Below are 26,806 nucleotides of genomic sequence, written 5' to 3' on the forward strand. Positions count from 1 at the left end.
TAGGCTCCTTCTCAGGAGGTTTCCAAACCCACTTGGACATGTTCCTGTGCCCCCTGATTGAGGGGAACCTGCTTAAGCAGGGGGTTGGGCTGGAGGAGCTTTAGAGGTCCCTTTCCAACCCCCATCATTCTGTGATTCTCTTCCTTTGCCAGAGTTCAAACTGAGGTGGTATCAGTTCCTCTTTCTCAAATGGAAAGCCATCCACTGACTGCATCACGTACGCCCGAGCACTCGGGGCTGTGCAGGACAGTCTTGGGCTCAGAGCACAGCTGTAGTTGGATGTTCTCCAGGGGTATATTAGGAGAACAGAATCAAATTGCCACACAAACATAATTGCCCAGTTTCAGTCTAATGTTACAGCAATTTGCCCCACGTGTTTTACTTCAGAGGATAGGCTGGTGGAGTACTATTTTGTTGTTATTAATGTGCCCAAGTTCCATAACACAGAATTCATCTCTTTGGTAAGGGACAGGATTCCTTCTCCTTCAATTTCTACTTTCAATAACAGAAAGCATTACAGATTCATTGTGCAGCCTGGGAAAAAGGGTTTGGATAGACTGAGTTTAAGACAGTCAGAAAGATGCAATGCAGTATTCTTAAATGACCTACCCAAAATCCACAGATTTGGAGCAGAGGATGTTTGGGCCTCTGCTTTCTCTTCCAGGTGCCTGTTCAGAAAGCTGGCCTGCAACACATTAGTATCTGGTCACTGCCATTACCTGATGCTTTCAATTCTTGCAGCCTGTGCTGAGCCAAACCACTTGGGAAATAAGATTTCGCTGCCTCCAACCCCACAGTATTTCAGAGGTCAGATTCTGACTCCTTTTGAAAAGGCTGCTCAGAAAATGCGTGCAAGATTAGCATGTTTTTATACTCCTGTCACCAAATTGCTGTCTGCCCAGCTCTTGCCCCGTGCAACTCTCCATTTCCAAGCCTTGCAGGCATCTTCCAGCATCTCAGAGAACACACTCAGAGGATCTGAGTGCATCAATATGCATTCGGACCATCTGTTAAACCCACAAGGCATCCACTGCCAGAAAATCCCTCCAGAGTGAGGAGCCAGTGTTAAGCAGTGAGTGTGATTGCCTCTTCACTTTCTCTTTTAAAAAGATATTTTGGTCCCAATTCCCATAGAACTGGAATGTCACTGAAAGAGGACTTCTTTACTCACAACACCACAGGAGATTTCAGGTTTCAGAGTAAAGCTGAGATCCCAAACCAAGTCACCTGTCCATCTTGTCTCCAGGACAGAGCTGGGAACTCAGTCAGGCTCTTTAAGGTGGAGGACAGTGCCTTCTCCACCAGACAAGGCTACCTGACCATAGTGCTAGAATCTGCCACTAATTGAAAGACATGACTGGGGAAGCAACCCCTACTCTTGATTTGTTCAAGGGATTTGCTGCACTGGCCTGAAGTCTCTGTTAAGACCCATCCATGAGGATGTTTTGCAAACTTATGTTGATGTGAAGCCTATTGAACTCAGAGTCTCAGAGACATCCAATGCCAGTTCCACGGATGTCATAAAGCACATGAACAGATCTGGGCTGGGATGCACAGGCATAGGTGCCTTTTCATTCACAGATCCCTAAGTTTCATTTACACAAGAGCAAGAGTATTTAGCAGATAATGTCTCATTCATCCAGATAATGTTTCCCAGACAGCTCCAGGCTGGGGCAGAGGGGCTGGGAAGCTGCTGGAGGGAAAGGGCCAGGGGGGGTTGGTGGCAGGGGCTGAACAGGAGGCAGCAGCGTGCCCAGGGGGGCAAGAAGGCCAAGGGCAGCCTGGCTGGGCTCAGCAGTGGGGTGGCAGCAGCCCCAGGGCAGTGCCCGGCCCCTGTGCTGGGCCCTGGGGAGGCCGCAGCTCCAGGGCTGTGTCAGTGCTGGGCCCCTCACTCACTGCCACAGGGACACTGAGGGGCTGCAGCGTGGCCAGAGCCGGGCACAGAGCTGGGGAAGGGGCTGGAGCACAAGGGGCTGGGGAGGGGCTGAGGGAATGGGGGTGTTGAGCCTGGAGAAGAGGAGCCTGAGGGGACACTCCCTCACAGGAGGCTGCAGCGAGATGGGGGTTGGTCTCTGCTCCCTGGTGACAGGACAAGAGGAAATGTCCTCAAGTTGCACCAGGGGAAGTTTGGATTGGAGCTGAGGCAGAACTGTTTCCCTGAGAGGATTGTCAGCCCCTGTGCCAGGCTGCCCAGGGAGCTGGGGGTGTCCCCAGCCCTGGAGCTATTGCAAAGCCGTGGGGCTGAGATGCTGAGGGACATGGGTTAGTGATGGGCTGGGCAGGGTGAGGTGAAGGGCTGGATTCAATTTAAAGGTCTTTTCCAACTAAAATGATTCTATGAAACACCACTTTGCTTGCTCTTGTACCACAGCAGCACAGACTTCAGCATAGGTCTTAGTCACTCACATACATGTCCTGGGCTCCAGACAGCTTGACCTGCGTGCCCACACTCCATATACACCTCAGATGGCAGTGCAGACTGAGAGAGGAAGACAAGCCCAGAGCCAGGTGAGGGGAATTACAGCACAACAGCACTATTTCCACAGAAGCTCAAGCTTCCAGTTTCCTTCAGTGAAACAACTCATGCGATTAGAGCTACACAAAGCCTTGAGTCACTGGCTGGGTCACGATCCAGCTGACTCTAAGAATCTGCATGCAGGCTGCTTACCCAGAAATTAACCTACTGCCTTGGAAATTGTTGCTTAATTTAGAAGAGTGATTACTTACAGCACCTGCTGCTGGCCTCACAGCCTTTGATATGCCAGCTTCTCAAAAATTAATGCTAAGTCTTCTAGAATTATTTACATAAGTAATTAAGGAAAGAACTAAAAAAAGAGTGCCAAATGTATAATGTAACTATCAGCTGGGTTATCAGCAGCAAGTGAAACTATCATTTCCAAAGCAAATAGCATGAGTTTCGGGCAGTCTGAGCTGAAGTCACACAGTTGGTCCTTGCAGCAGGCTCACATCCTCAGCCAGGCATAACAGAAAATGCATTGCACAGGCTACAAACCCCAAATAGCACCTCAGGAGAAGCTCCACGCAGCAGGAGAACCTTTGCAAGAGAGGTCTTCAGGCTTTAAAGCCACCTTGCTTGTAGGCTTTAAATCTAAAGCCAAACCCACAGTAGCCTTGTCATGCAAATACTTGAGTGCAATAATTGAGTGCTGCAGGCAGCAGGCAGCAGAGTGAGGAAACAAAGGGAAGACAGGAAGACTGAGGAAGGGGTTCAGTTCTCCAAGGGCTCAGTCCTTTTCCAGAAGTTTCTATTAACATCTACAAATAGGGACTCAAAATAAGCCCACAGACCCTGATGCAATGCACCCCTGAATGCTGAGGGAGCTGGCAGACATCACTGTGAGCCCAATCTCAAGTTTTGCTCAAACAGGGTGATGGGGAGAAGTGCCCATAGACTGGAGGAAAGCAAATGTAATTCCTCATTCTCAAGGAGGCCTCAGGGAACTACAGGAGGGCCTACAGGAACATCATGAGGTTCAACAAGGGCAAGTGGAAAGTCCTGCACTTGGGGAGGAACAACCCCAGGCACCTCCATCTGCTGGGTCACCCAGCTGGAAAGCAGCCTGGCAGGAGGGGACACTGCTATTAAATCCTGGTAGACACCAAGTTGAAGATGAGCCATCAATGGGTCCTTGCAGATCAGAAGGCAAATGGTATCCTGGTTTGCATCAGACAAAGTATGGATGACAGATCAAGGGAGGTGATCCTTCCCCTCTGCTCAGCACTGCTGAGGCCACATCTGGAATGCTCTGACCAGTTCTGGGCTTCTCTGTACAAGAGACACAGACAGACTGGAGAGGGGCCAGCAAAGGGCCATGAGGCCTTATCACTCCTAAGAGGAAGGGTTGACAGAGCTGGGACTGTTCAGCCTGGAGAAGAAAAGGCTCAGGGGATCTCATCATTGTATATAGATACCATTCAGGAGGATGCCAAGATGATGGAGCCAGGCTCCTGTCAGAGGCCATGGGCACAATCTGAAACATAGGAAGGTCCCTCTGAACATCAGGAAACACTATTTCACTGTGAGGGTGACCAAGCACTAGCACAGGTTGCCCAGAGAGATGGTTGAGTCTCCATCATTGGAGATATTCCAAAGCTCTGGGCATGGTCCTGGGCAGCTCACTGAGTGGCCCAGCTTGAGTACAGGAGTTGGACCAGGTGACTTCTGGCCATCCCTTCCAACCTCAATCAGTCTGTGATTCTGTGAACACACTTACCTAAAGGTGTACAGTCATCAAGGGCCCTTCCAATGGTTTAAAAGAGGCAGAGCAAGCCTTTCCCTTATGTATAACTACAGAATGCATGTTTTCATTGTATTTGAAAAACCAATGACCTTTCAGTAATGGTAACTGAGATGGTGGATGCCTTCTACCAGAGGAAGGAAAAGAACAGAAGAGCCTGACCACTCACTCATGTGCACAGAAGGTGGAAGCAATTAAAATTTGGGGGCTTATTTGTGTTCCTAGTCAAGACAGAGGTTATTTGCAAAAATTCAGATGAGATCTTAATGCCTCCTTCATGCATTCAGAAGGACTTTTTCAGCAGCATGAAAATATCTGACAGGCTGTGCCTGCTTCCTCCCCTGACCCATATATATCAAACCATAAAAGCTGCAAGGGTTTGCCTTTTAGGAGGTGGAACAAAGAACATAACATTCCTGTCTGAGTGCAACAAAAACAGTTTGAACAGTGTTTCCAAAGGTCGCAGTCATTACAGCCTCCCAGAACTAGAGGCACCCAGTTGCAATTCAAGCTACACAGTTCATCTCTTTCAAGCCCAAAAGCTTGGCTAAGTTTGCAGGTCTTTCAGGGACACTGAGTAAAGTACCAGAGTGCCTCAGCTCCAGAGCCTGGCTGTCTCTGAAGCCAAAGAAAACCAAGTAAAACTCAAAAGCACTGAGGTTTAGGAGATGTGTGTGGGCAAAATTTCACTTCACCCATCACTTTAAAGCTATGCAGGAGGCCTGGAAGCATCACACTCCACGTTCTTCCTTAGGACCTTCTTATTTCTTTCTTTGTGGCTTACATATTCAAGCATCTTCTAATCTGTGCAGCTTTCAAAAAAACCCAACTATCTGCTGCTCCTCTGCACAAAGAATTAACAAAGGCTTGGAATAAAATACCTTGAAGTTGTTTTGGAAAGGAAAATAAGCAAGAGCTTCTGCAGAAATACTTCTGCAGGGTAATACTCCTTCCCCTCCACCCCCACCCCCTTGAACAACTTTCTACCTACATTAGAGGCTCATAACAGTTCTGAATCTATTTCTAAATGTTAAGCAATACACAGAAAACCATCCATCCATAAAATACTACATGATGGCAAAATGTTACTAATGTGGGTAAAGGAACAAATTCTTCTGGGTAACAGAATACCTGAGAGTGCACAATAGCTCTGCTATCCTTATATCAACTGAGGACCGAGTGCAAGGTCTTGCACATGGGTTGAGGCAATCCCAAGCACAAATAAAGGCTGAGCAGGGAATGGATGGAGAGCCAGCCCTGAGTGGAAGGGCTTGGAGGTGGTGGTGAAGGGAAAACTGAATATGAACCAGCAATGTGTGCTGGCAGCCCAGAAAGCTAATTACATCTGAGCTGCACCCACAGCAGTGTGGGCAGCAGGGCAAGGGAGGGGACTGTCCCCCTCTGCTCTGCTCTTTCCCCCCTGCAGTGCTGCCTCCAGCTCTGGGCACCAACAGCAGAAGGACATGGAGCTGCTGGAGTGAGTCCAGAGAAGCCACAGAGATGATGCCAGGGCTGGAGCCCCTCTGCTCTGGAGACAGGCTGGGAGAGCTGGGGGTGTTCAGCCTGGAGAAGAGAAGGCTCTGGGGAGGTTCTCTTCTCCAGCAGCTCCATATCCTTCTGCTGTTGGCAGCCCCACTTATTTGACAAGAGAACCCAAATTTCAAGACATTCCCTAGAGATTCCTCTAGAGGCAGAGAACAGAGGTATAACAAAAGCAACATGGACCTCACTCAGTAGCAGGAGTGTTGGAGCCTGGCTTAACACAGTAAAAACAAAAGGTATCTGCCCATTATAGGACAGGATGCAATAAACAGACATGCCAAACCTCTTCAGGGCTTTGGCTTTAGAAAACATAACTGCCAGCCACCACCAGCATCAGCAAGACACCAGGAGGTCACAACTGTGAGGTCTATCAACAGTTTAGCTTCTTCAGTACTGAGATTTTGATAAGAGGGTAGTAAAATTACCTTCACTTCAGCCACTGTAAACAGCAGCTAATGACATATCAGGTTTGACTCAGACTCATGAGCATCTTCACTAGTTTTGTGTTTCATAGTTCTCTTTGTGGTTTGTTTTTCATATTTCTCTCTGTGCACAGTGAAAGAGATCCTCCTTTATTTACATGCCCTGCTTCCAGTACTGCAACAACTGAGTTTTAACACCTTCATAGCCTCTTTCTTCTTAAGATAAAACCCCCTAAAAACATAAGAACAAAAGACCATGCACTCACCCTGGATTTTCCCTCTTTGATGGTATTCATCTGCTCCCCGTCCTTTTTCAGGTTTTACCACTTACATAACATTGTAGTTGACAGCATTTAAAAAACCAAACCAAGAATCACAGAATGGTAGGGGTTGGAAGGGACCTTTAGAGATCATCCAGTCCAATCCCCCTGCAGAAGCAGGTTCACCTAGATCAGGTCACACAGGAACGTGTCCAGGCAGCTCTTGAAGAGCTCCAAGGAAGGAGCCTCCACAACCCCTCTGGGCAGCCTGGGCCAGGGCTCCCTCACCTCACAGTGAAATAGCTTTTTCTTATATTTAAGTGGAACTGTTTGTGTTCCAGCTTCATCCCATCACCCCTTGTCCTGTTGCTGGCTACTATAGAAAAAAGGAATGTCCCAAGCTCCTGACACCCACCCTTTAGATATTTATAAATGTTAATAAGATCCCCCCTCAGTCTCCTCTTCTCCAGACTAAACAGCCCCAGGTCCTGCAGCCTTTCCTCACAAGGAAGATGCTCCAGTCCCCTGATCATCTTGGTGGCCCTGCACTGGCCTCTCTCCAGCACTTCCCTGTCCCTCTAGAGCTGAGGAGCCCAGAACTGGACACAGGACTCCAGATGAGGCCTAAAGAAACACATAACCACCTCTAAAAGGGTCATTTGTGACTTCCAGTGCCAATTTGTTTTCATTTTTAAAGACCTGGAGAGCCTCTGACCCGTGGGTGCAAGGGCTTGGAAGCAGATTCACATCCCATTTGGCTATTCCCACTTCAGGGACAACCACCTCTGACAGAGCTCCAACTGCCACCCCTTTATCTGCCCAGAACCACAAACCAGTGGCCTAAAATAAAGCTGTGAGGATCAGTTCAAGCCGCCTGGCTGTCAGCCAGCCCAGAGCAGGTCCCACAGGTAGAGTACCTAAGGGAGATGGGAATCAGCTTCCCATCAGTGAGGCAACCTATTTCTCTGGCCTTTTCATCAGTCCCTCAGGGCTGCTCTCACTCTCTCACGAGAATCTGGGATATAGTTATGTAAAACTGACTCCTCACCCTTAATTAACATAGAGTTCACATGCACACCCTGCTGAAGGCAGCGTTTACAAAGAACAGAAATCACTTCCATGAGGGGGAAGTCACTTGTAATTAAACCAAGATGACTCTCAGCTCACACAGGAGGGAGTGTCCAACACTTGCCAGCCACCTGCATCATCATTTCCGATGAAGTGCTGCAGAAGAGAGCCTTGGGGAACGGAAAGGTCAGGCAGACTGTCTCACAGAGGCAATGCAAGTGGGATTTGAGATGCATGGGTGAGACATTCCACCCCATCCGAGCTCACAAGCACCAGTTCCTCTCCACTGTACTAGTTTGCTCTATGATAAAGCTCATCTTGCTTTATCAGAAGGTCCCTGGTTGTAACAGCACAGGAGCTGATAGATGTTTCAGTGTTACCTGCTGACTTTGCCATTTAAACCTCACCCTTGTTCCTCCCCTCCCTCCCAAAAGGAAGAGTCCCAGCCACTTTAGCTTCTCCTAGCAGCCCATTTTTTGACCCTTTTAACTCCCTTTCTGCAACACCACTTAGAATCAATCATAGAATCATTGAAGCTGGAAGAGATCTTTAAGGTCATCAGATCCACTTGTGTCCTTTGGGAGATGGGGAGACCAGACCTGCACATTACACACAAGGTACAGGTGCATCAAGCATTTATATTGAAGCCAAATTATATCCTTCCTCCCTTTCCTGATGAGGATGGTGGCTTTTCTGGATGCTGCTGCACAATGACATTTTCCTCTTTAGTTCTCATTATTCATGTGGCTTTTAAACTACGATGACCTTTCCTCCAACCTTGCAGCTTTTTAAGTTCTTGAGAGAAGTTAACTGAAAATCTAAATATACTGTGTTCACTTTAAGCCTTAGAATCATTCAATCATGGAATTGTTTCAGTTGGAACAGACCTTTAAGATCATCTACCAACACCCTACAGAAGTTCATGGGGTAAAGCAGGAGATTTGGGGGTTTTTGGAAGCCACACTGACTCCTCTCCCAACATTTCTGTGTGCATTCAGAGATCCTCATTACAGACCTTTCCATTGCTGGTAGCGTGGCTCTCTGGCGTGCTGCTCTCAGGATTCCCTCTAGAGCCCTCTTTTATAGATGGGAATTATGTTGGCAGTCCCCAAGTCCCCTGGCACAGTGGCTGTCTGTAGTGATAAATGATACAGCTTGGCCAGTACTTCTGCAGTTTCACACTCCAGTTCCTCAGAACTCTTGGTGGAGCTCCATCCAGCTCTGCTGACTGATTAACATCCAACTTCATCTATTTGACCTAATTCTTCCTCCCATGTTTACCTGAAATGAGTTTCTCTGATCTACTGGCTACACAAAGTGCACTTGGTATGGGAATGTCCCAAATACCCTCAGCAGTTAAGACTCGATAATCTTCTCTGCTATGGCTTTATCACCTCCCAGTAACCTTTTCACACCATTGTCATAAAGTACTCCCCAAGATACCCTAATCCTAATGGATTGTATCCTAATGCATAGACTATGTCCTAATGGATAGAAAAAGCAAAGTCCTAATATCTCAGCAGTCCCAAGACAGATTGCTTGGCTTACCTGCTGTCCCTGCTCTCCCCCCCATTTCCAACCTGTGCCCTGGCACTGCTGTCATCCTGCCCTTCCTGACAGGTGAAGGTTACAGATGCCACAAAGATTGGTGAGACTAAACTGTGTCCAGTGGAACTATGGTAGGTGAGACTAAAGTGTGTCACCATGGTGGCCAGCTCTGCTTTAACACAGGGTGGAGATCCAACCACTAACTATGCAGGTTTGGGACAGGAGCTGTTAGGGCCTACAGTTTCTGTCTGGGCTCCCCATTATCAGGAAGGCTGGCACAAAGGGAAGGTCTCTTCTGTGCTATGTGATGATGTTGATGCCAGGTAATCCAGGGTGCTAACAAGTGCAGATTGCAGTGTTTTAACCTCACTGAAGTACTGGAACAGGCACCTTCCTTGCTGCCACACAGAGTGTTTCTGTTCCTCACCAGCACATCCCTGCTGACGAATGGAAATGCTGCTTCCAGACCAGGCTGTGTGTGAATCACAGAATCTCTAAGGCTGGAAGGGACTTTGAAAGATAATCCAGTCTGCCAGAGCAGGACCACCTAGAGTAGGTCACACAGGAACTCATCCAGCTGGCTTTGAAATGTCTTCAGGCAAGGAGGCTCCACAACCCAACTTGCCTGCACAGGCACTTGCAGAGTAGAGACTGAAACAGCTTCCTTCTCCCACATCCTCCATTCCTTGGCATTTATACCTTTCAGAAGCCCATAAACAGTCCTGCCCTCCTCCTCATTTTACAAAAACTACCCAAGCACACAGCTCTTTTATCTTCCTTTTGCGTCAATCCCTCCAGCCCCAAAGTCATTTCTGTTGCTTTCCTTCCATTTCCTCCCTGTTTATCTGCTCGAAAGTAACAAGGATCAAAGGCAGCAATGACTTCAGAAGCAGCAAAGCCACCACCCCTCACACTGATTAGCAACATCAGACCCAAATTTCAGGAAGATATTTCAGAGTTCTTAAAAATACTTTACCCAGCTTAGGTGCCAAATCCCAACAGTTTCCGAGGGAATGGAGCACCCACACGCTTGCTGCCTTCCCACTAGATGCCTACCCACATCTTTCAGTGTGTAACCACATGAAACACTACTTTTCTTCTCAAGGTTGGGCTCTCCAAGTGCTGCTAAGACAGCCCAGCTGAAACCCATTGAATACTGAGAGAGTTGTGACTCCAGGTTAGGGAAAAAAAAAACCCAAACCCAAAGGGAAAAGTACAAGGAAAAAGCCCCCACAGCTGGTTGTTTTGTTTCCTCTTGCCCAGCAGATCTTAGCAAATCCCTGCTGCACAGATCCTGACAACATGAAAGGTTCTCATCTCGTTTTCATCTTGGCTGTGAATTTGAAGCACAAATGTTGCCAAGGTCTTTCTGTACACATTTCGGGGTATTCAGAGCTACAGCACCGTTAAGCTACAGCAGAACTCTGTCGTCCTGGTCCTCCCTATGTCTGCTGCTCCTGTGTTTGCCCTTTCCACCTGCCTGACAGCAAAAAAAGCACATCACCTTTTCAGCACAGTTGTGGTTTGTGCTGATGGTGAGCCTTTACAGGCAGTGCTTAGGTGGAAGGTGACAAGGAATCTCAGCCTCTCCACCAAGCATTTGTTCAAGAGGTGACTCCTCCACTACAGCACTTGGAATTGAAAGACTACAAGGTGGAAGGGGAACAAACAGCAGGAATATTTAACAAGGTTTGTGTGACTGGCAGCACTATTGGCAACTTAATTCTGTCTTGGATTAAAACTATAGTTCCACTTGGACACCAGCAAGAAGTTTGGGCTCAGCTTATGAACTGCAGGGGAAAACATACTTCCAATTCTGAACCATCTTTTCAAGATGATAGGTATACATGTAAGACAAGATGCAAGATGTTGTGCATCTTGTGATGCATAGGTGGTGGGTAGATGATGGGAAAATGCCCAAAGTGCTCTGCCACACTGCCAGATGAAGGCACGAGGCAAAGCACAGAAGCACCTGCAGCACAGCAGGGACTGCGCTTCCACACAGAACCGAAGGAAGGTCCAGGAGTGGGGAGAAGTACATGATCCACTTCTGATTTTCTATCAGGTTCTTTCTTCAAAATAAATGGGGCACCTCTGCTCTGGAGACAGGCTGAGAGAGTTGAGGGTGGAGCCTGGAGAATAGAAGCCTCCAGGGAGACCTTAGAGCAGCCTCCAGGCCCTAAAGGGTCCACAAGAAACATGGGGAGGGACTTTGTGCAAGGGCCTGGAGGGACAGGACAAGGGCTGCTGGCTCCAAAGTGACAGAAAGGGGATGAGATGTGAGGAAGAAGCTCTTCCCTGGGAGGGTGCTGAGGCCCTGGCACAGGCTGCCCAGAGAGGCTGTGGATGCCCCAGCCCTAGCAGTGCCCAGGGGCAGGTTGGATGGGGCTGGGAGCAGCCTGGGCTGCTGGAAGCTATCCCTGCCCATGGCTTGGGTGTTGTAAAAAGATGAACTTTAAGGTCCCTTCCAACCCAAACCATTCTGTGATCCTATTTAAAGGATTTATTAAAGACAGGGAACCACTTAGAGAGACATCAAAGTGCATTTTGTACTAAGGACTTTCAGATCCAGAGCATAAGCATGTCCAGCAGGAGCTGACTGGGCAGGTGCTAGAGGTTCAGAGAGCCTGGGGTCTGAGGAAGGAAAAAGCAAAATAACATCTGTATACAGTGATATACCACAAGGATAGATCCTTCAAGAGTGAAAAGGCTCTTACTTGTGAGCTCATCCTGAGAAGCCACCAGATTTAGCCATATATCTTGCAATCCTTACATCCAGGTTTCAGACCCACAGCCAGCCCCTGGATCCACCCCAGTGACATGCACTCATATTGCTCTGTTAAGTTTTATGCCAGGTCAGCTCACAGCCAGTTGCTGAAAGGGAAAAGCACCCATGCCTTTGGATGGCCACCGTGAGCTCAGCTGCATCAAGCTTCAACCCTGATCACAGCCTCCAAAACCACTCCAGCAAAGAGCCCTCTCCCAGCAGGTGGAGAGAGAACCCTCCTGTCCTTTCATCACACAGTTGGCCTCCAAGAAAATGCAAGTTCACAATTAGAACTTTAATGTCAATTTTGAGTTGGCCACATCAAAAGGAAAGCAGCTGCCAACAGCCACATCCTTGCTTCACAGTTTTGTGATGGGAGGGGGCAGAGAGACAGGTTTGGGGGAAAACAAAAGCAAGCACAAGCTTTTCATCTGTTGGTCCAGAAGAATGCAAAGCCCACCACAGAGTCTTTCCTTCCAAATGTATAGATAGTTCATCAGGAATTTCAGTTCAGAGCCCTCACAGAGCAGTCAAATAGTCTTGATGCTGAAAGCAGCACAGGTTATGCTTTACAGAATCACAGAACCGTTTCAGCTGGAAGAGACCTTTAAGCTGATGGAGCCCAGCCTTTGTCCCAGCCCTATCAACCACCAGCCCATTGCCCTCAGTGCAACATCCACTCTGCTCTGAAACCCCTCCAGGGACGGTGACTCCAGCACCTCCCTGGGCAGCCCCTTCCAATACCTGACAGCCCTGGCACCAAAGAAATTCCTCCTCACACCCAGCCTGAACCTCCCCTGGTGCAACTCGAGGCTGTTTCCTCTTGTTCTATTGCTTGTCACTGGGGGGAACAGACCAACCCCCACCTGGCTCCAGCTGCCTTTCAGGTAGTTGCAGAGAGTGAGAAGGTCTCCCCTGAGTCTCCTTTTCTCCAGGCTCAACAGCCCCAGATCCCTCAGCCCTTCCTCATCTGAGACATGCTCCAAACCCTTTCCTAGCTTGGCAGCCCAGCCTCTGGATCCTCTCCAGCACCTCAATGTCCTTCTTGTAGAGAGGGGCCCAAAACTGGACATAGGATTTGAGGTGCAGCCTGACCAAAGCTGAGTCCAGTGGAATGATCACCTCCCTGCTCCTGCTGACAACACTGTTCCTGAGCCAGGCCAGGATGCCCTGGATCTTGGCCACCTGGGCACGCTGCTGGCTCATGTTCAGCCCCTGTCAACCAACACTGCTGGGTCCCTCTCTGCCTGGCAGCTTTCCAGCCACTCCTGCCCAAGCCTGTATCTGCTGGGGGTTGTTGTGGCCCAAGGGCAGAACCCAGCACTTGGCCTTGTTGAAACTCATGGAACTGGCCTTGGCCCAGCCATCCAGCCTTTCTAGATCTCTCTGTAGAGCTTTATAGAGAAGCCTTTCACTGCTCACCCCATTCACAGCCCAGGGAAATGGAAAACGCTACAAGAGCCCCACCACAGAAGGGAAGTGAATGGATTCCTGAGAAAGGAGGCAGACAGACCACTCAGATCATACATGCTCATCCTCTTGGATTTCAGGGCAATTACCTATAGCTCCAGGAAGCACAGATGGAACAGAATCTCAGGTCTTCAAAAGCAAACACAACGTCACACTTTGGATACGATCACCTTGTTGAAATCACTGCTCTGATACCGAGCCAAAACAACAGGGTGGCATTCAAAGAGCAACTGAACATCACCAGATACACAGTGGCATCTACTGTAACACTAAAGCTTCCTGACACAAGCAGGTATGATGCCAAGCACAGAACGCCACTTGCTGTTCAGGTGAGATCCGTTTCATCTCCGTGACCGTTACCTCCTGAACTGCACACTTGTGCATTTAATGCTGCTGCACGTCAGACAGTTTGGAAGCAACCACAAAAAGCCCATGTAAGCACTTGGTGGTGGCATCTGGACTAGGTCCCAGGATGAGTAAGTGTTGGATCAGCAGGCAGGAAGGGCTCTTGCAGCATTTACCTAGTATTAGAAGGGATTGGCTCTTAAAACAAAAAGCAAAGGGCATCCAAAATAAAGCTGATGATGTGAATTAAAACAAAGAAAAACCCAAAGCCATGATCCTGATGAGCCCCTCAAGAGCTGCAGGAGGTAAAGGGAATTAAGCTGAGATCATTTCAACACTGGCATTTTTTTTGGAGTAGCCATTAGCTTCAAAAGAAGATGTTGCACACAGAAAAGACATTTTTGGTTGGACCAAGTAAATGACTCAAACTCTTACAAACATGGCCAGCTCATCCCTTCTGAATGTTCTGCAACTCAAGGACTCGTTTCAGAGACACAGAGCAAATGAGAAAGCTGGCACTGGGAGGGCTACAAGGAAGAGGAAATGGGATTTCTGATCATTTAACCTACCCTTGTTTTCTCCTGTCCTCTCCCCCCCAAACCCCCTCTCCACCACGTGTAAATGGGACACAAGTCTGGGAGGGAGAGGACTGTTAATATGAGCTGGCAGGAAGCTGTTTCAGCAAGCACAACTTTCATGTGAAAGTCCTACTCTGCAGTGAGTCACTTGATGACAAGTCACTGAGGCATTTAGATACTGTTTATGAATTCTAACAAGTGACACTGTTTTGCTTTGCCTAACTGAAGGATGTGCCTTTATTGAACCTAGAATTCAAACACCGCCTGTGACCGTCTGCCTCCACCTAAAGACAGACTACACAGAAAGACAGACTGGTTGTGTTCTGCTTTCAGGAGAGCCCTGAAGTAATCTGGAGATTCTGTACTTTTTCTTGTTGAAGAAAGCCCTGCTTTTGTCATTCCCAGCTCTAGCCTCACCTGCTTGGCCTTTCTAAATAAAGTCTACACATTTCAGCATTCCCAGATATCCCATCAGCAAAACTGCTTGTTAGAGGAAGGCCAAGAGTCTAAGGTTTCCTCTCCTATCCAGACTTTATCCTCAAGCACTGAAGAGCCTCCTTCTTAATGGGGTAGAGGACAAAATATTTTCCCTCCCTGTTGCTCATCTGTGTTTGCTCAGTACCTTCAGGATCACAGATGTAGGAGGACTCAGTTTCTCCTCAGTCTTAGGGGTGGCCAGGGAAAGCAAAGATGGGCAGGAGATGAACAGTGTTTCTGCAGAAAAGCAAAGGAAAGCACACAAATAAAGAAACGAGGCTGTAAGAGGTATAAATAAGGAATGGAGACAGAAAAGAAACCAAGCCCTCAGGAAGAAAGAACACCCAAGTTAGTCCCCACGTACATACTGCAAGTTGAGTTCAATATGACAGTCAGGGCTCTCAGGCAGGGAAAAAGGCCCTAGTCTGACACTGGAGGTTAGAGCTTCATCAAGGTGAAGTGCCAGTTTAATTCTGTTTGTACTCTTCAAAATCTGGTTTAGAAACATCAGCAAGGGGTTAAAGCAGACTACAAGAGTCGTTCTAGTGCCACTCTTTCAGACTCCCTTGGCACTGGCCTGGCAGTGGACGAGGCTCGTGCTGCTTTTTGTGAAGTAGGTACAGCATTTTGCATCATTCTCTTTGCCACCAAGAGACTCAGAATTGTGTAGGAGAAGGATTCAGAGAACACACAAGTGCAAGAGACTGCAATTTTTAACAGACACCTTATTAACATGACATACAGGCTGATGCAAAAAGAAGAAATTCGATGAGCCAGCAATTAAAAGGCGGATTTTTTCAATTAGATCAACGTGTGATACAAGCGAGTCACTGATGCCACAGTTCCCTCTCCTTCCTCACCTCACTTCTCTGCCTTCCTGTGAGGCCACCCAGTGAAGATTTCAGCAACTTTGGGAAAGTTACTGTTAAGATGCAGTAGATACCCTCACTTTCCTCCATCAATTTAGGAACTTGAGCCTCAAACCAAAGCCTCTGTGTGGTTAAATCTCATTATTTAAGTCTTCAAGGCACACTTGGATCAAATTCTGTCATTTCTCTCTGCAGATAGGAGTGGGAGAAGTCTTTTTTACATGACACAGATTTTTGCAGAGCTTTCACATCTCCCAAATCTTTGATGCTCAACAGAAAGCATCAAACACCTTAACACACCCCCACAAGCTGCATCATTTCACCAGAGAACTTTACTGATGACTTTGATTATCAGAAAGCGGATGGTTTGATGGAGGGTTATGTGGCACTATCATAGAATCACAGACTGGTGGGGTTGGAAGGGACCTTTAGAGCTCATCCAGTCCAACCCCCCTGCTCAAGCAGGCCGCCTAGATCAGGTCACACAGGAACGTGTCCAGGTGGGTTTTGAAGAGCTCCCAAGAGAAGGAGTCTCCACACCCTCCCTGGGCAGCCTGGGCCAGGGCTCCCTCACCTCACAGTGAGGGAAGCTTTTCCTTATGTTTAAATGTCCAGCTTCATCCCATTACCCCTTGTCCTGTCACTAGATACATTAAAAAGTGCTGCCCCAGCCTCCTGACACCCACCCTCTAGATATTTGTAACTATTAATGAGATCTCCCCTCAGTCTCCTCTTCTCCAGACTAAACAGCCCCAGGTCCCACAGCCTTTCCTCATAAGGAAGATGCTCCAGTCCACTGATCATCTTGGTGGCCCTGCACTGGCCTCTCTCCAGCAGTTCCCTGTCCCTCTTGAGCTGAGGAGCCCAGAACTGGACACAGGACTCCAGATGAGGCCTCACCAGGGCATTCTAGGCCTCTCCTTTGAGTTCAGCTCCCAAAGCTTTTCCATTACCATCTGCAATCTGCTGCCACCATGATGCCAGAGAAGTGACACTGCAATGGAACTCTAAAGTGGGACTGAAGACAAGCACAATGGCAGGACAAAGCAAGGATGTGAGCTACAAGCTTGTGGTTAAACAGGAGAGTCAGCTCTCCTGGGCAGTGCATCAAGAAAATTCAATCTTCTGTGGAAGAAAGAATTAGCAGTGCCCACATCCCTGAGAAGTGCTGTCCACTTAACAACCATCCCAGGATCTTTGCTTTTACATCTTTGTCTTCCTCTTGCAAGGCAACTGGGTACTCCTAGAGCAATTTCTCACTGCAGCAAGAAGTGTCACGAGTCAAGTGGCTCAAACCCTCTCAAGCAAATCCTTTGTTAAAGATATGATTTAACAAAGTACAATATTCAGGAAAGCACAGAGATTCACGTTGGAAATCCAGCTTTAAGTCATTTAAGGTTCCACAGGGGAATTAGATCTGCAGGCTGACAATCACGTTTCTGCACTGAGGAGGCCATATACGTTATTTCTGGAGAATTAAGGACAATGTGCCACTTTCCCTTCCTATGAATCCATTTCACAAACCTGCTCCTTGTGTTCCTGAGCTTGAATGAAAGGCTTTCCCCTTTCGATGTACTTTGTTTTGAAACAGATTTGTCTGATTTGCTAACAAATTAGCCAGCATGTGACTGCCTGTTCATTTTTGACAGGGTCAAACTGGGCTTTAGTCCAATTACACACGAATCTGGATCACTCTCAATTAAAGAATAAACTTGGCAGTGCTGGGTTAATGGTTGGACTCCATCTTAAAGGTCTTTTCCAACCTAAATAGTTCTGTGGTTCTATGGCTATGTCTTTCAGTCTATTCAAAGCAATGGCCTAATAAACCTAATGTTTCACTTAATAAACCACAGGCAAACGTGGGCCTCACTAAGAGTTAACACCTTCTGTGGTTTGCAAAGGAAAATGACATTACCATTTGTCATGAGTGAGGTATTCATGAAAGGATAAGAACAGAAGTTGCTGTATTTCCAGAAGAACTGCAAAATGTAATGGGAGCTTTCTGTTTGACTCTTGTTAATGTTAATGAGCTCATCAATATTGCATTTCAAATCCTGATGTGTCCATTTGCTGCCAGTTCCTTTCTGTGCTACGCACTCCCTGCTCTTTGCAGATGTTACCTGACTGTTAAATCTGCCTTCTGTTATGAAGGGGCACCAGAGTTCAGACTCAGGTGAGTAGTTTAACAAACTAGAAAAGCAAAGGACACATTCTGAGCCTGGCTTGTTGGGTTTTTTTTCCACCTCCTCTACCTCAACACAAGCTGGAGTTACACAGAGCTCAGCAATGACTTCAGATACACCCTGCACCTTAACCAGAGGTTAGCACAGGGCCTTGAGCTGAAATGAATCTAACAGCCTGAGCAGCATAGACAGAATTGGGAAGGGGGGTGGGTAGAATATCCCTCCCTGCTCCTGCTGCAAGAAATCAATTCATCCTAAACAAGTCTGAACGAGGGAGGCACAAGAATTCAATGTTAAGCTGTGACTTCTAGCCTCTCCAAAGCATGACTGAAGTTAGACATTCTTGAAATACCTACTAGAGGCAAACCATAGATTCATCCTGGCACAAAGCCTTTCAGTTGAACTTGTTGATGAAATAATCTGTTCATAATGTTCACAGATAGGTGGGGAAAATAGATCCAGGTCTTACTGAACAAATCACTTCTCTAACTCTTTCTACAGAGGATTTGGGTTAAGTGGCCAGGCCACTCCTATTTTAACATCAGCAGAGAATGTGCACTTGGGAATATGTAGGTGCAGAAAATAATCCACATTGGAAATTCTTTATGCTGAAGAAGTGACAAGGTATTTCATATTACACCAAATGAGGAGAAGAACCACAAGAAGCAAGCACCAGTTTGAATAAAAACATCTCCCACTCCAGCTCCTATTTCCTGAATAGAATCAGAATGGTAGGGTTGGAAGTGACTTGTAGAGACCATGTAGTCCCACTCCCCTGCAGAAGCAGGTTCACCTAGATCAGGTCACACAGGCATATGTCCAGGTGGGTCTTGAAGACCTCCAAGGAAGGAGCCTCCACACCCTCCCTGGGCAGCCTGGGCCAGGGCTCCCTCACTGAAACACCGAAAGAATTTGTTCTTGTGTTTAAATGGAACTTTTTGTGTTCCAGCTTCATCCCATCACCCCTTGTCCTGTTGCTAGATACCATAGAAAAAAAGGGATGTCCCAGTCTCCTGACATCCTGAGGAATGGGCTTCATCTTGTCCAGACAGCATCTAAAACACTTGGGTGCCACGTACAGTCATGAAGAGAACAGATAGTTCAAAGCCCTACTGATGCTTAGAGAAAGTAACTCCAAGTCCCAAAGCAGTGCTGTGATGCCTCAGCAAGCCAGTCTGTCAAACTGTGTCCTAACCTTCTGCATTTGATTTCCCTTCTCTCTGCTGCCATCTGTAAAGTCACCGAACGCCATCAGCTGGAAACCACAGCCAGACACGCTGTAACCACACTCATTAAGCTCTGGAGAGGAGGCAATGCCTTAGGGTAAACTTGAATGACTCCCCCCACCCCAAAAGCACACACTATATGAATAGCAATTATTCTTCTCCCCCCTTCTCCATGTAGATTACAGGTTGGGGAAAAAAAGGCATGAAACAAGGCTTTGTGCTCCACATGCACACAGCACGTACTTGTCACTGGACTTGCTGGTAGCCCCACAGCTACAGGCCCACCAAGATCAAGGAGATGTTTGCAGCTATATGTCATATACTTCAAGGCAGTCACAATATAGTACATGCACTGCCTCTCATGTGGTAACTCAGATCACAAAGGGCTACTGTAGGAGAAATGATTTCTTCTCAGAAAGTACATTTGGTTACTGCTTCTGCAGTCTTCTGATTCAGCCTGATTTTCCCAAATGAGGATCTCTCTTCTATCCCATTAACTTTTTTCCCTCCTCCTTATTTTAAACCTAAACTGATAAAAGGATGCCTGATTTGTCACTGACTCTACACAGGAAGTAGAATGACTTTTAAGGCAGTTACATCAGCTGAAGAGAGACAACATAAACTATATAGACCTGTGTAGCAGGTCTAAAGAGCGCAGATAGCAAGAAGGAAAGAAGCCATGGAAGGAAAGTTATTGTTTAACCTGGCTCTCAGACTAGATGCAAGAGATAGAGAAAGGCTGGAAGCTAGAACACTTGGGCTGCCAATCTGAGCAGCTATTCCAGCCTCTAGCCACTTCACCAGAAGTATATTGGTACATAAACTCAGTACTTCCACTTTTTCTTCAAATTCCCCTGCAAGGGCACTTAAATCTGGTGGCTTTTTTTGGTTTCCCTTTCCCCCTCCCCAGTGTTGAGATGGAGGGATCTCGTGAAAGCCATGCTACTACCCTGCTTCTGCCAGTGGATTTGTTGGCAATGCTGCCTGCCTGCATCCCCACACTGAGAGGACTAGGTGGAACTCTGCTGAGCTACCTACTGCCATGTGCACACAAAGCATGAGAGACAGAGGAGAGCAGGGGGATGATAAAGAGGAATCAGCATTTTTAGGGTGCAACTCTCTGAACTATTTTAAACCACCTACCAGAGGACAACATGTACCACTTCCTAAAACAGCCTTTTTCTCTTTACTGATGATACTGGCAGCCTAAGGGAGCCTTGGTCAGCTCTGAGCATCCACGTTCTCATCTCTGAGCACCACGTTTTCGTCGAGTGAATCCCATGAAAGACCCCGACACACACCCCACTGTCACATGCTAAAAAGGAGACAGAGCTTTGGGGAGCCCACAGACTCCCTTCTGCAGCCCTGAGGATGTGCATGAGGGTCAGGACAAAAGTAAGCTTAAGCTTCCTCCTCTGCACAAAGCCAGACACAGCCAGCAGCAGCACCCTCAGAGGCACAGCATCCACATCTCCATGTGCTGCACCCAAGTCTAGGAGTTGCAAGCTTGAGTTTTCAGTTTGAGTAAAAAGCTGGTTAGCATGAGCAGCAAGAGACATTTTTAAGCTGCTCATTCCCAAGGAGCATCACATTCTTTAAGCTCAGAAGTGAAGAAGTGATCACAGTGACTTACATGCTGCATGAGTGAGCACTTGCTGACAGTTCTGCTGCTGCCAAAGGGAACTGACCTGGCCATTCTCCTCTCTGGGAACAGGGGTGCAAAGCACTTCTTCCCAGGTGAGAGCTGTGCCAGTGTACAACAAGAGTCACTAGATACTAGTGATTAGACACACACTAGCCACACACTAATAAGCAAGCCCTCAGTATGAAGCAGAACATGCCTACATTCTCCCCAGTCCCTACACAGGCCAGGACATCAGGCTGAGAAACGAGTTCAGCTCCTTGCCAGGCACAGAAAAAGGCTCTTTCACACAACACAATCTTGGCACACAATATTGTTCTGCCTTCCCATAGAGGTAAAAAGTCAACAACAGATATTCTTGTCCCTGTCAAAGGGCTAATGCCTGACTAGGCTTTAAAGAAATATGACTTTTTGTTTTAGTTGCCTGGTTTCAGGCTGTTTCTTGCACCTCCTCACAAGGAGAGGTCAGATCCTTTGCAAAGTCTATCTGCTTCTGTTATCTGCTGTTGACAGGATGAACTGTAAACCTAAATCACTTTCAGGGTGGGGCTCTGGATCATTTCTGTATCTTGCTAATGAGAAAAGGCAATTTCAGCTCTAGGTGGTTCTGTACACTCCTAAGAATATAAAGGAACTGGACCATAAGAACTAGCTTTTGAAATTACAAAACTTCCCACACTGAGACAGGGACACAACAGGGAGAAAGACGGGAAGAAGCCACCCTGCAGCTCACTCATATCTTAAAAGAGAAACCAACACACTAGTTCACAAACCAGGTGAAGTTCACCTATTTCAAGGTAGTCAAAGCTGGCAGAAAAAGTCTGCACAGAGCTGGGAAAGGATACACAAGAGTCAGTAGTCATCAAAGGGTTCTTTGACCTCTCAGGCAAAAAGAGCCAGCATCAGTTTTTAATCCAGTACAAGCAAGGCAGTCAGAAACACAACACACAGCAATCTATTCTCACTTGTGGAAGTTCTGCTGGACTTGTCACACATTTCTTCCAATGTCCCCATGATGCATGGAAAAGCATGAACCAAAAGCCTTACATTTCCCTCACCTTTTGTTCTGAGCAACATCCAGAGCACCCAATATACCCCAAAACCTCGCAGAACATTCCCACTGTCCTATTACAAAAGCATTTTCCTCTTCCATTTTCTTCTTGGCTTTCATTTCCAAGTCAAAGAATGGTCATTATCCCATTTAAAGAAGCTGGTCCCTCCCCACAGAACTTGCAAAGACTAAATACCCACCCAGCTTATCAGTCTCCAGTCCTAACCTCCAGCTTTGTTACACAGTACAGCTAAGAACAAATCCTGTCCTGTGGCACAAGACATAGTCATAATTCAGTTGTTAGACACATTGAAGTTTCCACTGTACCTTCTGTCCTTAGTGCAGAGATGAGCTTCACTTCTGCAGCTTATGCAAAGAAAACATGCAGGGAAAAGCAATTTTTGAGCATCCAGGACACACACACACACACACAAACTGCTCTGCTAGGAGGAGTTTTTCCAGCCTTATCCTAAAAAGCTGTGAGCGAGATGAACACACCCACACTGAGAGATGTTGGACTGGCAGCTGGGAAGATGCTCCCTGCTTTGCCAGGTAATGTGTGCAACACCAGGAAGCTCCAGGTATGGAGAAGGGGGAGGAAGTTCAGTGAAAGGCATCCATGAGTCACTGTACAAAGAGTAATTGTGAGCAAAGAGAACAAACACTCTTCCTGTGCCCGACACAGCCATTTCACCCAGCTACAGTACCTGCTTTCGCTTTGAAAAGCTTGGCTAACCAAGTTCTTACATACACAGAAACACGGATCTATCTCATGACTGCAGATAGTAGATGCCTCGCAGTCGGTAACAGGTCCCCTGCAAAGAGTCAGGTTTTGACATCTATTTATAAATCTTGCTCCTGAGGAAAAACTCCTGGAGGAATAAGGATCGAGTAATGCTCAGCGGGAGCAGATGCACCGTGACACACACGCGGATGGAGCCGGCTATCCCCGGCAATCATGAATTTAAGCCCTCTGGATAACAAAAGCGGCAGGAGCAGGGGCTGCGGGCATGGCAAAGCTGTGGGCTGGGGCATTGCCTCGCACAGCGGAGGAGAGAGGAGCTGCTGCTCCTCGGGGCTCGTCCTGCCGCTGCTGCCCTTCCTTCGGGCTCCCAGAGACATTCGAGAGCACTCGGAGCCACTCATCTCACCGTGTCCCTTCGGGACCCCCTGCTCTGAGCAGGAGGCTGGACCTCCAGAGGTCCCTTCCAATTCGAATTGTGCCACGATCCTAAGTTCGGCTTTGCCTGTAAGTGCTTTAATAACAGAAAGCCACGGTTTCATACACACACACGGGCAGGGTGGGGGTGTTAAACGCCACGCTCCCACCTCTCCATCCCTGCTCAGCAGCCACACAAAGCCCGGGGCTGCATCACCCCATCTCGCCCAGCAAGGGTCCAGCCTCTCAATTCTTTGTGCTTCCCGAAGCCCCCGCCCCTCCAGCCGAAGCCAGGACGGGATGCTCAGGAGAAACTCCGGTCTGAGCCCCGATTCCCACCGCAGCCTCTGCCCCGGGACCCCGAGCATGCGGCCCCAAACGCCTCCTCGGAGCCTGGAGACAACTCCCTTTGTTAAATGAACGAGCCGGGGAGGCAGGAGGAGGGAGCCGGGGAGGCAGGAGGAGGGAGCCGGGGAGGCAGGAGGAGGGAGCCGGGGAGGCAGGAGGAGGGAGCCGGACTCTGCACCCCGCTCCCAAAAGTACAAAATAAAATCAAAACAACCACGGAAAAAAAAACACAAGCAAAGCCCCGTCTTCTCGAGCCCTTTTGCAAACTTCCCGGCTACAAAACAAGAAGCGAGGAAATCCCCGTCCCCGTGCCGGCGCGACTCACCTTCCGCCCGCCGCAAGGTGCTGCCCGGCTGCCGGCCTGGGGCCCGCGCGGCTCCCGCCCGGCGCCGCCGCCCCCCGCCCCCGGCCGCCCCCGGGGTGGGCTCGGCACCGGCCCCGCCTCGCCGCTGCCGCGGAGCTCCGGGGGCTGCGGGGCTCGGCGGGGGGCAGGGCTTTCCCGGTGCCTTCGGGGCCGCGGCGGAGGGAGGCGAGCGGCTCGGGGGGTAAAAGTTTGGGGGAGGTTTTGGGGGGGGGATGGTACCTTGTCGGTGCGGGAGATGCGCCGGACGGAGCTCGGTGGCTCTGCGCTGCTGCCCGGGCAGCTCCGTGGGCTGCGGCTGCTGCAGGCTCTGCCCGCGGCCCGGCACCTTGGCAGGGCAGGGGGAGGGAGCGGCGTTGGCCTGGGACGTAAAAGGCTTCCGCGATCACGCCATGGAGGGAGCTGCGAGGCTGGGAGTGGAGCACCGGCGGCTCTGCCCTTGGCGTGCAACGCCGCGATGACTTTATTGGTATCAGGCTGTGCTATCGCAGAGCCGGCTCCATTGTGGTGAGGAGCGTGTGTGCGTGCAGAGCCAAAAAAGGCAAGGAGAAAATGGGCTCTGCCCTGCCGCTTGTGCTGCACCGGCCCGGCCGAACCTCGCTTTGCAGGGACGCCGGGGTTTGCTCTCCTGGAAACTTGTCACCCCAGTTACAGGAGTGTTCGGCTCAGTGCTTGTGCTCTGCCGAGGGAGGAGAGGAAGGATGAGACGGCACAGCCATACGGCTGCAGCGCTCTCGGGAGCAGCCCCGCGTTCTCAACTTGGAACACACAGTCTAGACATGCAAAGGTAAGATGTTGAGTGAAGCAGGTAGATGCAGACAAAAGTGAGGTGGGTAGTACAGGTCACGACCCCAGGCCTGCCTCCTGTACCCCAGGCAGCGGGGCTGCCGTCCCACCCTTCCCCCGAGCGCCGGTTCAAGGTAAATGAATGGAGGAAATGAGAATGTGAGTCTGGAAGGGAGAGCAGGACTGCACCTGAGCTGGGCTCGGTCACTTAACCTGGTGTGGAATTGCACACATAGAATTACTTTGCTGGGTACACTGGATGTTGGGTTCAAAACCACAGCCACGGCCTGACTGCATGAAGTGCCCTGGAGCACAGTCTGTCCACAGTCTCTCCTCCAGCTGTATGAGAAAGGTCTTTAAAGACAGCCACCATCAGCGTGGATCAAGGATCCCACAGTTACAGGGGAGCTGTGCTGGGGTGAGGGGCTGAGGAGAACTGCACAGCTCAGCTTGAATGTCGAATCCACAGTGGGGACACCATCAAAGCTGGAGTTAAAACTGAACTCTTCAGCCCTGAACTGACACCTGAGGGGAATCTTCTTTCTGTATTGCACTCAAGATCCCAAAGCCTTGTCAGAAACATGGATGCACCCTGATCATCTTAAAAAGTAATCTTGAAGCCAGTCACAGAATCTCAAGGGCTGGAAGGGACCTGCAAAGCTCATCCAGTGCAACCCCCCTGCCAGAGCAGCACCACCTAGAGTAGGGCACACAGGGACTCATCCAGCTGGGGTTGGGATGGCTCCAGAGAAGGAGACTCCACAGCCCATCTGGGCAGCCCCTGCCAGTGCTCCCTCACCTCAACAGGGAACAAATTCTCCCTTGTGTTTCTTTGGAACCTCTTCTGTTCCAGCTTGTCCCCGTTGCCTCTTGTCCTATCATTGGCCATCCCTGAGCACAGCCTGGCTCCAGCCTCCTCACACCCACCCTTGATGGATTTGTAACATGAATGAGGTCACCCCTCAGCCTCCTCCAAGCTGCAGAGCCCCAGCTCCCTCAGCCTTTCATCACAAGGGAGATGCTCCACTCCATCATCTCTGTGGCCCTGCACTGAACTCTCTCCAGCAGCTCCCTGTCCTTTTACCAAATGTATCTGCTCTGCCCCTTGGAGAATGGCTGTGTGAGATAATCACAGTGCCTGACCTAAGGCCTGGCCCATACACAGCTGGTGCATTGCTCTAACAGCCCCTGCTGTAGCTGTGTTTCTGTCTGTATAAAGGTACTTAAAGCATGGAATAAGCAAGACTGCAATTATAGGTGCTCTTAAAGCCACTTCAGGGCAAAAAGAAAAACATCTACACACAGGTTAAATCGGTTCCAAAATTGTTTCAGTTAAATCTTGCCACGTGCACTGCCAAGGGATCTCACCAAAGCGTTGAGACCTGTTGGGTTTCATTATTATCCCCCTCTGTAGTAGTGCAGAATCCTGAAGAGATATTCCATCCTCAGTCTCCTCTGAATTCACCCATGTTTCAAGGTACTTTTTCCTGAAACCATGGCTGGGTATTTCAGAGGAAGTTCCCAGTTGAAAGGAGGAAGAGGTGTTGAGATGTCCATGAACATCAGAGTGGGACAAGGACACACAGCTGCAAGCCAGCACTTGGTACTGGAGAAAAGGATGAGTGAAATGTAGGTCCCTTGTGCTCCAAGGGCTTAGAACAGGGAGAGTACTCAGGAGGGTTTCAGGGAAAGGATTAATCTTGCCTTGTACCTAGGATAAAGTCAGATGGCCCCCTTCTGTGGGCAGAAGCCTGGCACCAGGACCCAGCCTCAAAGACCAGCTCTGTTGAACAATTGATTTTACAGCATTCATGTCCGAATTTTCCTCCCCTCAGCCAGCCCCAGAGCAGAAGGAGCAGTCCAGCTGCCCCAGGACATGGCCCCAGAGCAGAAGGAGCAGTCCAGCTGCCCCAGGACACAGCCCCAGAGCAGAAGGAGCAGTCCAGCTGCCCCAGGACACAGCCCCAGAGCTGAAGGAGCAGTCCAGCTGCCCCAGGACACGGCCCCAGAGCTGAAGGAGCAGTCCAGCTGCCCCAGGACACAGCCCAGGAACAGAAGGAGCAGTCCAGCTGCCCCAGGACACGGCCCCAGAGCAGAAGGAGCAGTCCAGCTGCCCCAGGACACAGCCCCAGAGCAGAAGGAGCAGTCCAGCTGCCCCAGGACACGGCCCAGGAGCAGAAGGAGCAGTCCAGCTGCCCCAGGACACGGCCCCAGAGCAGAAGGAGCAGTCCAGCTGCCCCAGGACACAGCCCCAGAGCTGAAGGAGCAGTCCAGCTGCCCCAGGACACAGCCTGACCATTTCTTTTGTGTAAGCAGTACCACTATTGATAGTTCTTACGCTGCTGTGTGCCTCTGCTCCTGAACCACTCCTTGCACTGTGCCAGCACAGCTATTTGTGCAGCCACGTAATGGAAGGGATCATGGAACTCGTCCTCCTAAGATTTT

At 49.0% G+C, this 26,806-nt stretch overlaps 1 protein-coding gene across 4 annotated transcripts in view; it reads right to left on the minus strand.

Annotated features, from left to right (window-relative positions):
- Positions 1 to 23,910, minus strand: part of PAK1 (p21 (RAC1) activated kinase 1) — a 130,249-nt gene extending 106,339 nt beyond the window's left edge. For 2 of the 4 annotated variants that reach the window (XM_061990380.1, XM_061990375.1), the window contains exon 1: positions 23,798 to 23,910. The gene's annotated coding sequence lies outside the window, so the exon portion shown is untranslated. Of the gene's footprint in view, positions 1 to 23,539; positions 23,592 to 23,797 lie in introns of those variants that run through there. The other 2 variants (XM_061990368.1, XM_061990390.1) reach the window with 2 other exon arrangements.
- Positions 23,911 to 26,806: the final 2,896 nt, after the last annotated feature.

This window comes from Colius striatus, chromosome 1 (assembly GCF_028858725.1).
Source record: "Colius striatus isolate bColStr4 chromosome 1, bColStr4.1.hap1, whole genome shotgun sequence".
Taxonomy (NCBI): Eukaryota; Metazoa; Chordata; class Aves; order Coliiformes; family Coliidae; genus Colius; species Colius striatus.